The sequence below is a fragment of the Herpailurus yagouaroundi genome, unplaced genomic scaffold, assembly GCF_014898765.1.
Source record: "Herpailurus yagouaroundi ecotype Mexico unplaced genomic scaffold, PumYag 67525, whole genome shotgun sequence".
NCBI classification, from domain to species: domain Eukaryota; kingdom Metazoa; phylum Chordata; class Mammalia; order Carnivora; family Felidae; genus Herpailurus; species Herpailurus yagouaroundi.
The window spans coordinates 2542571-2555449 of record NW_024420331.1 but is presented as its reverse complement, the minus strand read 5'-3'; the positions used below and the strand labels follow the sequence as shown (position 1 = coordinate 2555449).

Sequence of the window (12879 nt, the reverse complement as noted above, 5' to 3'; positions counted from 1 at the left end):
TAAATACACATTTTTAATAAATGTATATATTAGATATTTCTATATTTCTGTATTTGTGTATTGATGTATTTATTTCCTTCTGAAAACATATTTGGCCATAGTCAGGAAAGAAGGTCATTGCCAGAGACCCCCCTCTGCGCGTTGAACATGACTTTGGCAAGACTTTCTCAGCGATGCCCTCCCCGGAAGGAGGAAGCACAGAGCGGCGGAAATGCTGGGCCGACACTACTAATGATGACGCCCCTTGTACTTGAAAGGCAGGCTGAACCGTGAGAACACATATCCTCAACCAGAACAGTCTGGCTATGAAAAGCCGTAGAATGGCCTGCAGCCCTTCCTCGGCAAAGGAGGTTTGAGACAGAGGATTTCAGGACAGGTAACCCGGACACCTTGTCCAGTGCCTCAGGCCAGGGTTTAAAACACCCCTGGTGTGTAAAGTGTGAATGTTTGGAAGGTCAAAAGGCTCACATTTAAATTTCATTGCAAAGAAAGCACTCAGAAGCCACAGGCAAATTTCATGTTTAGGTGGCAGGATTATCTGGGCCTCTGCTTCTCTCCAGTCCATAGTTAATACAGTGCAAAGAGAAGTAATACCCTGCCCGTATTCACCCAAACACTGGCCCTCTCTTTGCATTATTTATTATCATTCGAAGCAACACGATGCCGCCAATCTTCCCGCTCTATACAGCCTGACCAGTTCCCTGGGAAATACCACTGGGGCCCAAGACAGCAGAGGGTAAAGCAGATATAGGCATGCTTGCTAGAAACTCAAAGCGGGAAGGAAAGCCGAGAAGCATCTGCTGGAATTGCTGGAGGGAGACACCAAATACAGTGACAAAAAGAATGACAGGCGCCAGGAAGAACAATTCAGGTTGAAAAGGAAGAATAATGTCGGAGATTCCCAGGAGGAACAGAGCTGGCGTCACCGGTCAGGAGGAAAGAGAAAAGAATGCTTAAAGTCTTGAGAGAAAACAGAACTCAGGGTCGACCTGGGACTCAAGTCCCTCAGCCCGTCCACGTCTCAACAAACCCCTTTGTGCTCCATCCCAGGGAATTAGGCTGGAACATTCTGATGTCTAAGAGTCTAGGAATTGAAGTACATGCATGTATATTTTTAATGACATCGGAGCTTTATCCAAACTCTAAATTTAACATGGCATCCTTTAAAGCCACTGGAATATTCTGATGTCCAAGAGTCTAGGAACCGAAGTATATACATGTATATTTTTAACGACATCGGTGCTTTATCCAAACTCTAAATTTAACACGGCATTGTTTAAAGTCACACCCCTTGTGTTTCATTTCACTAGTTTCTTTATGAAAAAAAAAAATTCGTTTGGAAACCAACTAGTAAGCATAAAATAAAATGAATGTGGTGAGAGTTGCCAGTATGTGTCAAGAGGGGGTGAAAGGGATTGTCTGATTTGTTAACACCTCATTTTGGGATCAGCCCCTCCATAAATACTCTTCTCACACCTCAGAAAGAACAGGAACAGAATATATTTAAGCTGGGCTTACTGGATGAGTCCAAAGCCTTGTCAGGAGATCTGAAACCTCGAAACCGTAAGTTCTCAGTATGTGAGTACAGTGACATTTACATTTATCCCAACCCTGTAGTCTGTTATTTAAAGAAACCACATTCTTATCTCTCCTTGGTTTTCCTTGTTTGTTTTGTTTTGTTTTGTTTCAATTTATTGAATTTTCTTAACATCTGGCAAATGTCTGTAACGGTAGAAGGGAGAGGGAAGGAGATGGAACAGGAAGAAGGAAATAAACTTGGGATGGGTAGCGGGGGGAGTCCCAGAAATACTTTCCATGCAAGTTTCCATACCGAGGCAATGGTAATGAGAATTTGCTACATGCCAGGCATTGGGTGAGGCATACAAGGCACCATGCTAGATGGACATCAAAGAGAGAGCAAAGAAACACAACAGCTTGGCAGCCACACTGACTTAAAAACCCATTTGCACAGGCTTGAGAGGGCCTGTTGTCTCCCAGGGAGGCTTTGGCATGGCCAGAAGAAAACATCAAAGACACTCCAGACTTCAAATCCCTTCCAAGGGCGTGATCAGCAGGACAGGAAATGGGAAAGTCATCCTGAAAGGAATCTGGAAGGGAAGGGGCTTAGGCGAGGACACCCCTGGTCCTGCACATGAGCTCTCACCCCACGTACATTCAACAGACGTGATATGGCGAACAGCTTGGCACCCAGTCAGTAGCAAGTCTTGCCCCAGCCGCCCCCCGACCAAGAAACTGCGGGGAATAAGGCGGCACGAGAAACGATAATTCAATAAGAGTCTTTTGTCATCGTCACGGTCGACTTAATATTTTGAAAGGACCCCATGGCATGAGAAAGCCTGCCTTCTAAAACAACGGAACAGTAAACAAGCATTCAAAGATAGAAGCCCAAAGGGATGGGAGAAGACCAAACTTAAGCAACAGAAAATGAACGAGTAGGATTTGCCCGAAAGAATATCTAGTATGCTCGATTAAAACTCCTGGTAACGCGGCAGGGTCGCCTCATGCTTACAGTACCTCAGTATGACCGAGGAACCAAAGGTTGCCAACAAGCACAAGGAAAGGCCTTTCATTCCACGCCGCTGGGAAATAACAACAGACTACGAAATGTGCCATGTGCAGAGTCCAAACGAGATCGAAATTTCACATGCGACCTTGTCACTAAAGTTGGATGGCAAAAATGAACTCGGCCAAGCTTTTCTGCAAAACAGAAAGTTCCTACAAAAGCAAGGGGTAGGAGCCTCCTTGGAGAGATAGGAACGTTCAAGCAAATGTATAAGACACACGGATGTATATTGATTGCATTATTGTGTGTATGTTGGCTAAATACTTTAAAAAACATTTATTTTCGGGGGAATAAAGCGGAGATGCACAGAAAATGTGGAATTTTTAGATGAGCCCCCAAGTCCAGTAATCCTTCCTTCTGCATGCCCAGTAAGCAAGGACCCACACATGCCGTCTGGAGGCCCTGTAGCCTAATGGTCAAGCTTGGAGTTTCTAGAGTGAAATCTTCAGGCCTTAGACACCAGCTTTACTACTAATGATCAGCGCGACTTAGAATTCTAAGTTCCTAATCCAGGGGCACAGTGGGTTAAGCATCCGACTCTTGATATCGGCTCAGGTCACGATCAAATGATTCGTGGGATCGAGCCCTGTGTCGGGGTCTGCTCCGACAGCGTGGAGCCTGCTTGGGATTCTCTCTCTCCCTCTCTCTCTGCCCCTCCCCCACTTGCTCTCTCACTCTCTCTCTCTCTCTCTAAATCAATCAATCAATATTTTTTAAAAATTAAAAAAGAAGTTCCTAATCCAGAAAGCATGGGCATAATATTGGTACTTACCTTACATGGCTATTGTGGGAACTGAGTGAGATAATAGATGTAAAGCATTAGACTGGATGCTAGCACATATTAGGAACTCAATAAACACTCTCTATTAATACCACAAATCTATTATAAGCTCTGCAAACCATATCCCTTGGGAGTGTCCACAGCAACCAACAGAGCAGAGTAACCAGTAGTATTCAGCGCATGCCTCTTGCTCAATTTACAAATTAGACTTCCATAACTTGTTTGATTTCCTAAACCCCACAATATAAACAGATACATAAAACGAAAAATTTCTCTTCTTTTTTCCCTGTGGTTATTTCCACCGGCTACTAAACAAGTGCATTGTTTTCAGTGTACTTAATTTTCTGTTTAATTTCGTCTTAGAACAGAGTAAATGCCTATTCCTTGTCATCAGCGTTAAGTCCCATAAAATAATTCTAGATGTCAGCACCATATTAGTACCTCGGGACAAGGTTCCTCAAGATTTCTCCGAGGGGCAGATTCTCCGGTGTGAAGAGGTCCTCCTATTAGGGAAAAAAAAAAAAAAAGAATTCTATGTTAATTTGAAAAATGTGAATTAAACAATGTCAACCAGGCATGCAGGATTTATCAGAGCTTTAAATGTGCTAATATGTGCGATGGCTCTCCAGATGAATATAAAATGCCACGCTGCCCCCAACCATTTGTCCACAGAAGTTCATTTTTCATGGAATTACCTCTTTCACAGCACTATGACCCTCAGACAGAGCTAGTGCTCTATGATCCGCACTTTGGGATACCCTATCTTAGAGGGATGGCCTGAAATCTGCTGACTTTACCCTGGAATGTGGGGTCACAATCCCATGAGAACACAATCATTTTTCTACACAGAAGGGCTGCATGTAAAGCCACAGTGGCTATACAATGTCAGTGCTGAGCCCTAGGGTCGATCCTGATGATTTTGCTGGTCGGGAAGGTGTCTCCTTTTCCTTACGCCACCGCCTCCTGCCTCCGGAAGGTCAGAAAAGCCCAATTCTTCAAAAGATGAATGTAGTACTATTTTCAGCCGAGGCCGTCACTTGTTTTAGAAATGTGTTACGCTAAACGCGTCATCAGTGAATACAACGAAAGGTAACACAATCTACATTTCTATTGTACTTGCCAGTTATTTAAGCCTGCCTTCCAATTTTGTCTCTTGATCAGCTCTTCCCAAACTTTAGGGTCATAATAATCACCCACGGAATTTGAGATACACAGTGATTCTCAGGTTCCACCAACCCACGTATTTTGAAATGCTTCCCTGGTGAGGCTAATGATCGAGCATCCCTGGGAAATTCAAACTTGCCTGCCCCTAAACAAAACCTACTGAATCAGAATCTCCAAAAGTGCAGCAGTTACCCGTTACTGTTTTTTAAACCTCTGACACATTTGGAGAGTCAGTTCTCTGCGGGGAACCATGGCTCTACACCTCAAGTTCATCTACCGACAGCGCTAGAGATAGAACTGCAAGGCGGCTCCTCTAACATTAAGTCCCAGGCTTCTCTCCGGGATCAGTTAACATTGGCCACAAGGTACTGACCAGCACGATGCCCTACACAGTGGTGAAGCCCAAATACATACTGAATGAGGAAGGAAGGAATGTCATAGTATCCAAAAATAAATAACTTTCTTTGAAAACTGGCAGAATTGAGAGCAGGAAATTTGTCCCCAAAGCCCCAATGTGGTTTGATCAAGAGGCTCTTCTTTAGATCATTCTATTCTACCTTTCAGTATTTTCTAGGATGTAAACTAGCTCCTTAGGCTTTCTGTTCATGACATCAAAGACGTTCCCAAAGTTCACCAAGCGGTTTTCTGACTGGTGATGTGGTTGCCCTATACGGTATTTCTGTTTCTGTCTGGTCACCCACCACCTTGAGCCTGGGTCTGTTTAGAATGAGCGTCTACAAGGGCTGTCCTTCCGAGTGGAAAATGAATTGCCCCTTGCTAAAAAGGAGAAGACTCATAACTGGCTTTTGGGTGCTGGACACTTCACGCTAGAGGAAAGAAGCAATCTTAACACAGGTTATGGGACTACATCATTCAGTCAACCTTGGGAATCTTTTATTTGGAGAATTAGCAAAAATAGTAGAAGTAATTGGGAAGTCAAAAAGGATTAAAAGGAAACTTCTGGAGCTAATTTTGTTACATGATTCCCACAAGACACCCCTCAGGAACTAAGATGCAATTTCTTTTTAACAGCTCATCTTTTCTTTTGGAGATATTTGTAGACTTAGGGAAGAGTTTCAAAGATAGCACAGAGAGTTCCCATATGCCCTTCACCCAGCTTCCCCTAAGAAATTAACTTCAGCATAATGCTATTAGCAAAAGTACAGAACTTATTCAGATTTCACCAGTTTTCCCACTAATGTCCTTAAATTTTTTTTTAATGTTTATTTATTTTTGAGAGAGAGACAGACAGAGCATGAGTGGGGAGGCACAGAGAGAGAGAGGGAGACACAGAATCTGAAGCAGGCTCCAGGCTCTGAGCTGTCGGTACAGAGCCCGACGTGGGGCTCGAACCCACGAACCGTGAGATCATGACCTGATCTCAGGTTGGATGCTGAAGTTGGGCACTTAACTGACTGAGCCACCCAGGTGCCCCATAATGTCCCCCCCCACTTTTTTTTTGGTTCCAGGATCCCATCTAGGATTCCACATTGTATTAAATTATCTCGTCTCCTTAGTCTCTTCTGGTTAGTAAGAGTTTCTCTTTCTTTCCAGACCTTGACACTTTTGAAGAGTACTGGTTGCTTGTCTTGTAGAATGCCCATCAACTTGGGTTGGATGTGTTCCCATGATCAGACTGAGGTTATGCATTTGGGGCGACAACAAAATACTGCAGAAGCGATGAGCTCTTCCTGGTGTCACATACCTGGAGGTGCATCATGTCTGTAGGTAGGACCGATGATATGAACTTTGATCACCTGGCTAAGGTGGTGTCTACCAGGATTCTCCACTGTCCACTTACTATTTGTCTCCCTTGGTAATTACTAGATATCTCGAGAGAGATACTCTTTAAGCAAACATCCTGTTTCTTCTTCGACTATCATCCACTCATTTTAACATCCACTGGTGGACTGTTTTCTGAGGTCATTATTGTGGTTTTCTAACTCTATGTAGAACTATTTTCTTTAGAAATTGTATTTTTTATTTCCATCATTCTTTCTACTTGTATTAATTGGAATTCTTCTGTAAGGAAGAGCTGGCATTTCTCCCCCATTTAAAATAAGAGACTCAAAGGATAGAAACAGGCTACCTGATTTTTAGGTAGGCCAGTAGGATGGCACGTAGAGTTGATTTGGTCTTCAGAACATGATGCTATGCCACCAGTCCCTGATGGTATTCTACCCCAAAGACAACAAAATATACGCTAGGCATGGACAATTCTAGAGTTTAAACCTAAACATAGAGCTGGAGCAAGGATGGCGGGGTGGTGATGATGTGAGAAGTCATTATTCCTGGTGGCGTCCATCCGAAGAAGATGGAAATGCTAGCCAGGAACAAAAGAATGTCTGGGGTTCATAGAGTATAGGCAGAAAAGGTTAAACAGATTGGTGGCAGTTGGATACTTGGTCAAAAAACAAGTCACTATCAAGAGTTCAGACAAAAGGTGGCAGGGCGAGTAAAGAAATTCTAGAAAGAACATAGATGTCAAGGCGATTAAGACTGGGCACTGAGGAGTCTGGGTGAAATCATGGAGACCAGGCAAAATGTGACGGACCTGGAAAACAGGAAAGATTGGCTGGCGGAGTCAGAATTACTCTCCGTGGAGGGCCAGGGAATATATGTTTTGGGCTTGTGGGCTGTATGGTCTCTTTCCAACAACTCACTTCTGCAACTAGTGTGAATGCAGCCACGGACAGTATGTAAGGGAATGTCCATGCCAGAATTTGGTTTGTGGTGAATCAAATTTGGCCTGTGGATTGTATTTCCCTATTCTGAAGCAAATAAAGCCAACAGTACACCCAGGACCACAATGTCCTTTGGGCTCTACATACAGTGCCTTTTGGTTGGTCTTGACTTAAAGACATCCCTAAGGGGCAGAGGATTAAAAAAAAGGACTACGGTCACTTCAAATAAGGTATACAATGTTGGCGATTCTTGATAATCAGGGATCCTGGAGTTACTCGTTGCTCTGTATCTAGATATAGATTGTTTAAAATACATTCCTCCAAATTAGATATATTGTACACTTTTGTCTGGAGGTCAAATTTTACAAGGACTTCATGTTGAACTTTCTTGAGATATTTTGAACCAAAATGGAATATAAGCCACTATTATTAAATGGTCTCGTCACTTGGAACTTTATGGTATCGGTAATGTGAACCAAGTTCTTGCCTTAAATTATTTCATTAAGTTGAAATAAAGGAAACACTAACATTCTCTCCATCCTCTAATCCGGTGTTTTGTTTAATGTTCTTCTTAAACATTATGCCTTTGAAATATAAGCTTGTAGAGCATAATGGTGGCTAAATAGAGGACGATGAACTAAAGCAGACCTTCAGATCGTTTTGCCGTAGGAGAGTCAGAATATATCAAAAGCATTTAAGTAACCCTTTTAGGAGTGAGATATCAATTCTATTTTCATCACACCCTCTGGGCTTTTCTTCAATCTCTGAAATCCTTTCTCTATACCTGGGATCTCTGTGAAGATATTCTGTATATTTATCCTCAAGGAGCATGAAAACATTTTGGAATTCTTTGCTAAACGAATTTTATGATAGTTTACAATTTTAACAGGCTTGGAAGTTACGGAGATGCAAACATAATGCAAGATAGGTAACGTGCACTGCCACTCATCTTGGGGATGAATAAGGAGAGAAAAAATCCCTTTCAGCATTATCAGTTTCCATAATGTCTTACTCATTCCCTGGAAATTTAATTTTGAAGCTGGGTCACACTTAAAAGATTTGATTTGAAGTAAAAAAAAAAAAAGCCAATTTCAGCAAAATATTAAGAAGCTGTTCTCACGTTTTAAATTTCACTAGACTGATTTTTGGTGTAAGACACACATAGATCCATGTGTCAATCTACTCTGTAAGTTGAGTTACTCTAATTATTGAGTATTAATAACTGAGTTATTAAGCATATTGTTTTCCAGGTAAGAAACTTGTCAGCAATTTGCTTTTATCTCGTGAAAAAAATAAAATAATCGTTTCCTACCCAAACACTAGTAAACAGACTATAGAATAACGTGAGTTTCAGGGCTACGGGTATTCTGAGCATTATATTCATGCATTCCTTTGGGCATAAATTAAGTCGGCCACAGGGCAGCCGGAGGGTGACCACAACTTGACAAACCTTACGGTTCAGCAGATGTGGTTGTAAGATACGGCTTCACTGAAAAATATTTCCCACTAAGCAATTTTAGGACTCTACCCTGAGGTTTTCATTTAAAAACTTGGAATTTCCAACAGAAAAGTGGGTGGTACCATCATATTGGTCTTAGGATACAGAAATATTTAGTTGCCTCAAGTAAGCGGTAATGTGAATCAACAATATCTCAAATTGCAATATTTCTCTCTTTTTTGAAATTTTGTAACGTTTATTCATTTTTGAGGGGGGGAGGGGCAGAGAGAGAGGGAGACAGAGAATCCGAAGCAGGCTCCAGGCTCTGAGCTGTCAGCACAGAGTCCAATGCGCAGCTCGAACTCCCAAACCGTGAGATACTGACCGGAACTGAAGTCGGACGCTCAACTGACTGAGCCGCCCAGGCGCCCCCAAATTGCAATATTTCTACAAATATTCAAGTCATGAGCTGGAAACGTTTTTCAGCACGTGCAATGACCTTATTCGGTTTCTTTTTGTTGATTTCCAGACCCCAGGGGCTTTTCTTGGCATATATATTGGAAACCTTCATGTGGGTCATTCACTTTGAAAGATCAGCTCAATATTTGAGTGAATTATTTGAACAGTGTTATTCTCTGATTTAGAAAATAACATGTACTTCCAAGCAAGTGTAGAATTATTGAAATGTTCCAAGGTTTTAGAGGAAATATCACATATACAGTCATTTCCTGGGCTGTGGAGCTGAACACCAGCATTTATAATATACACTGAGAGATTCCATAAAATCACGAAATGCGCAGGACTCGAGTAAGTACCTAGATGTGTGGGAGAATACGGACTAAGGAGCTTCAGAAATAACCTAATGTCAACCTCATGCTTCAAAGTTTTGGGTTAATAAAAATTGAGTAAGACCAGCAGTACGACTTTGATCTAGATCAAAACTTCCCAGTCTTGGCTGTAAGAGGAAAGTGAATTTCCAGATTTCTCTTTGTAAAGGAAAAAAAAATGTGAAAGATGCTGACATAATTCCTCAATGGTTCTAAAACTTGTGGTTAAAACAGGAGTGGGGGGGAGGCTGATGAAATTAACACGTCCAAAAGTTACAAAGGAAACCTCTAAGACAAGACTGGGGGGGGGGGGATAATTCCTTCTGGGTGAAATACTTAGTCCACAAGACTCTTGATTTGTTCCATTTTCTCACTTCCCTTCCCACTGAATATTCAGAGTATCACTTCCTGGCTTTATTAGTCAGAACTCTTTGGTTGCCCAGTCATGACAAGATTTGTTTTAAAATATTCTTATTTACTTGTAGTGGCTTTGAAAATGACCATGGAAAACATCACTGCACTCACTCACACAGATGAATGAAGACTAAGAAAAAGAAAAGTTGTGTTCCGAGTGCCTAAGAAGCAGGCAGTGTTCCCTCACTAGACTGTAAGCTCTGTGAGGGCAGGGGTATTAAATGTTTATTCTTCCGGGTGTCATCGCCCCAAGCACGGTGCTTTGCACATATTATAACAACTCAATAAATATTTCAGTCTGATTTACCACATCTGGGGTTATCAGCTCGTGTGCATTGTGTTTCCTCTGTTTATTGTCAATTACGCTTCACAACGACTTGCTAGTTAGGCAGTATTCTCTTCATTTCATCAAATCCCAAGGTCACATAGCAGGAAAGCAAAAGACCTGGGATTAGAACCCAAGCTTTCTTATTCCAAGTTTATTACTCCCACCCACATCAGATGCCTGAAACAGTTCAACAGAGAGAAGCAGTTTCAAAATCTTTTCTTATCCCAACAAATAAAGGATAATATTTGATTCCTTTCATTTTTACCTGAATATCTGATATAGGAATCCTTCCTTAACTACAGAAAAGGTAGAGTCTTCAATCTCCTATTTCTTCCAATTTTGAAGGAACAGAAAGGTCTTCAGTTAATTATTTCGAGAAAAAGCTTCCCAATTCCCATTTCAATATTTCCCTAATCACATTTCGGCTTGGAACACAGGCACTGGATTTGGAACCTGAAGCCCATTTCCTGTCTAAAATGGTTTTCATTCATTGAATGTGAACACTTGTTTTTTATTGCAAAGTTGTTTACAAAGCCGAGCTGCTGGAATTCATTTCTTTTAATGAACAAAAGAGTGATGGAATATTTAGCTGGAAGGAATTCACAGAGGGTTGCGTGCAACTGGCCAAGAGTTTTAAGGAAAAGTTTTCAGTTCTAATGGAGGTTCCTTGGTCCAAAGTGAAAGAACATTCAGGTAAAATTCCTCCAGTGAAAGAACTGAATAAATGAGAAAAGGAAGTTTGATAACCTCTTTAAACTAAACAGAGATGGTTCTCGTCCAAAAGAATCATGCGTTCAGGAAATATTCATACACGTAAAATCCTTCCTACATACCCAGGCACCGGGATCCAAAGTTCACGAGGACTTTGTGATTTGTACCCATAAAAGATAACCGATAATTTTATGATTTTGTGCAGTGTGCCAAATGACTACTGTTCTTAAAATAAAACTCATCATTTTAAAGTGAACGGTTCAGTGGTTTTTAGTACATTTACAGACTTGTGCAGTCATCATGACTATCTAATTCCGGAACAGTTTTTATCACTCCAGGAAGAAACCCTGTGCCCACGAGCAGTCACTTGCCAGTCTCTCCTCCTCCCAGGCCTGGCAATCTTCATGGACATTTCACATAAATGGAATCACGCAATATGTGGTCTTTTGTGATTAACTCCTTTCACGTAGCATAATGTTTTTGAGGTTCCTCCACACTGTGGCATGATTCATGTTGTTCCTCTCTAGCTGAATCGTACGCCATTTCATGGATAAACTGTAGTCGGTCCATCTGTTGGTTGATGGACATTTGGGTTGCTTTTACCTTCTGGCTGTTGTGGAATACTTTTGCAGTGAACATTCATGTGCATGTTTTTGCGGAAACATGTTCCTTTGATATGGTCGACTTAGAAACAAAGAGACACAAGACTCAGAAAGGTGCCCAGCGCCGTGCCAAAGACAGCACACGCATCAGTAGCTTGTTCCCGTTGTTGGTGAACAGCATTCCACTGTATGAAGACACCATTGTTTATTTGTTTACCGGTTGTAGGATGTTTGGGTTGTTTCCAGCTTTGGGTAATTATGAATAAAGCCACTGTAAACATTCACATACAGATTTTAGAGTGAATATAAATTTTAATTTCTCTTGGGTAAATACCTGGGGGTAGGATTGCTGCATCGTTTGATTCTATGTTTAACTTTATAAGAAACTGCTAAGCTCTTTTCAAGGAGACCTGACCGTTTTGCATTTCCACCAGCAGTGGGTGAGTTCCCATTGTTCCACACCCTTGTCAACACTTGATATCGCCAGATTTTGTTTACCTGTTTCTTTCGTTTTGAACCATTGTAATACATGTGCAGTGATATCTCACTGTGAGCCCTTTAAGTTTGGATGCTCTAAATTATCCTTGGTGGGGTTTTGTACACTGCTTTTTATCCAGCAAGTAACCTGTTTTTATTGTTGTTTTCTAGCATTTTTAAAAACTTGCACAGGAGTAGAGAGAATAGTATAATCGTAAATCTGCATAAACTGGCCACCCACCTTCAATGATTATCAACATTTTGCCAATTTGTTTCATCAAGCACCACCACTATTTTCTGGTTTGTTCTTTCTGGGGTCCTTTTAAGCAAATCTCATACTTCATGTCATTTCACTATTAAATAATTCAATATGAATCCCTTCAATAACTCTAAAAATAAAACAAGATGTAATCAGGGCACCTGGGTGGCTCAGTGGGTTAAGTATCTGACTCTTGATTTCAGCTCAGGTCATGATCTCAGGTTGTGAGATCGAGCCCCGCGTCAGGTTCTGCTTGCTCGGGATGGAACAGGCATGGAGTCTCCTTGGTATTCTCTCTCTCTCTCCCTCTCCCTCTGCTCCTCCCCTGCTCATGTGCGCTCTCTCTCTCTCTCTCTCTCTCTCTCTCACTCTCTCCCTCTCTTTTCCTTTCTATCTCCCTCTCTCTCAAAATAAATAAACATTAAAAAAATAAAATAAAGGGGAGCCTGGGTGGCTCGGTCAGTTAAGCATCTGACTTTGGCTGTGGTCATGATCTCGCAGTTGGTGAGTTCAAGCCCCACACTAGGCTCTGTGCTGTCAGTGAAGAGCCTGCTTCTGATCCTCTGTCTCCCTCTCTCTCTGCCCTTCCCCACTTTGCAATGCCCTCTCT

The 12879-nt window shown here is 41.7% G+C and overlaps 1 protein-coding gene across 3 annotated transcripts in view; it reads right to left on the bottom strand.

The window, feature by feature from the left end:
• The window catches only part of MID1 (midline 1), a 590830-nt gene that overhangs the window by 400994 nt on the left and 176957 nt on the right, over window positions 1-12879 (bottom strand). For all 3 annotated transcript variants that reach the window (XM_040467620.1, XM_040467625.1, XM_040467627.1), the window contains exon 4: window positions 3807-3868. The gene's annotated coding sequence lies outside the window, so the exon portion shown is untranslated. The remainder of the gene's footprint in view (window positions 1-3806; window positions 3869-12879) is intronic.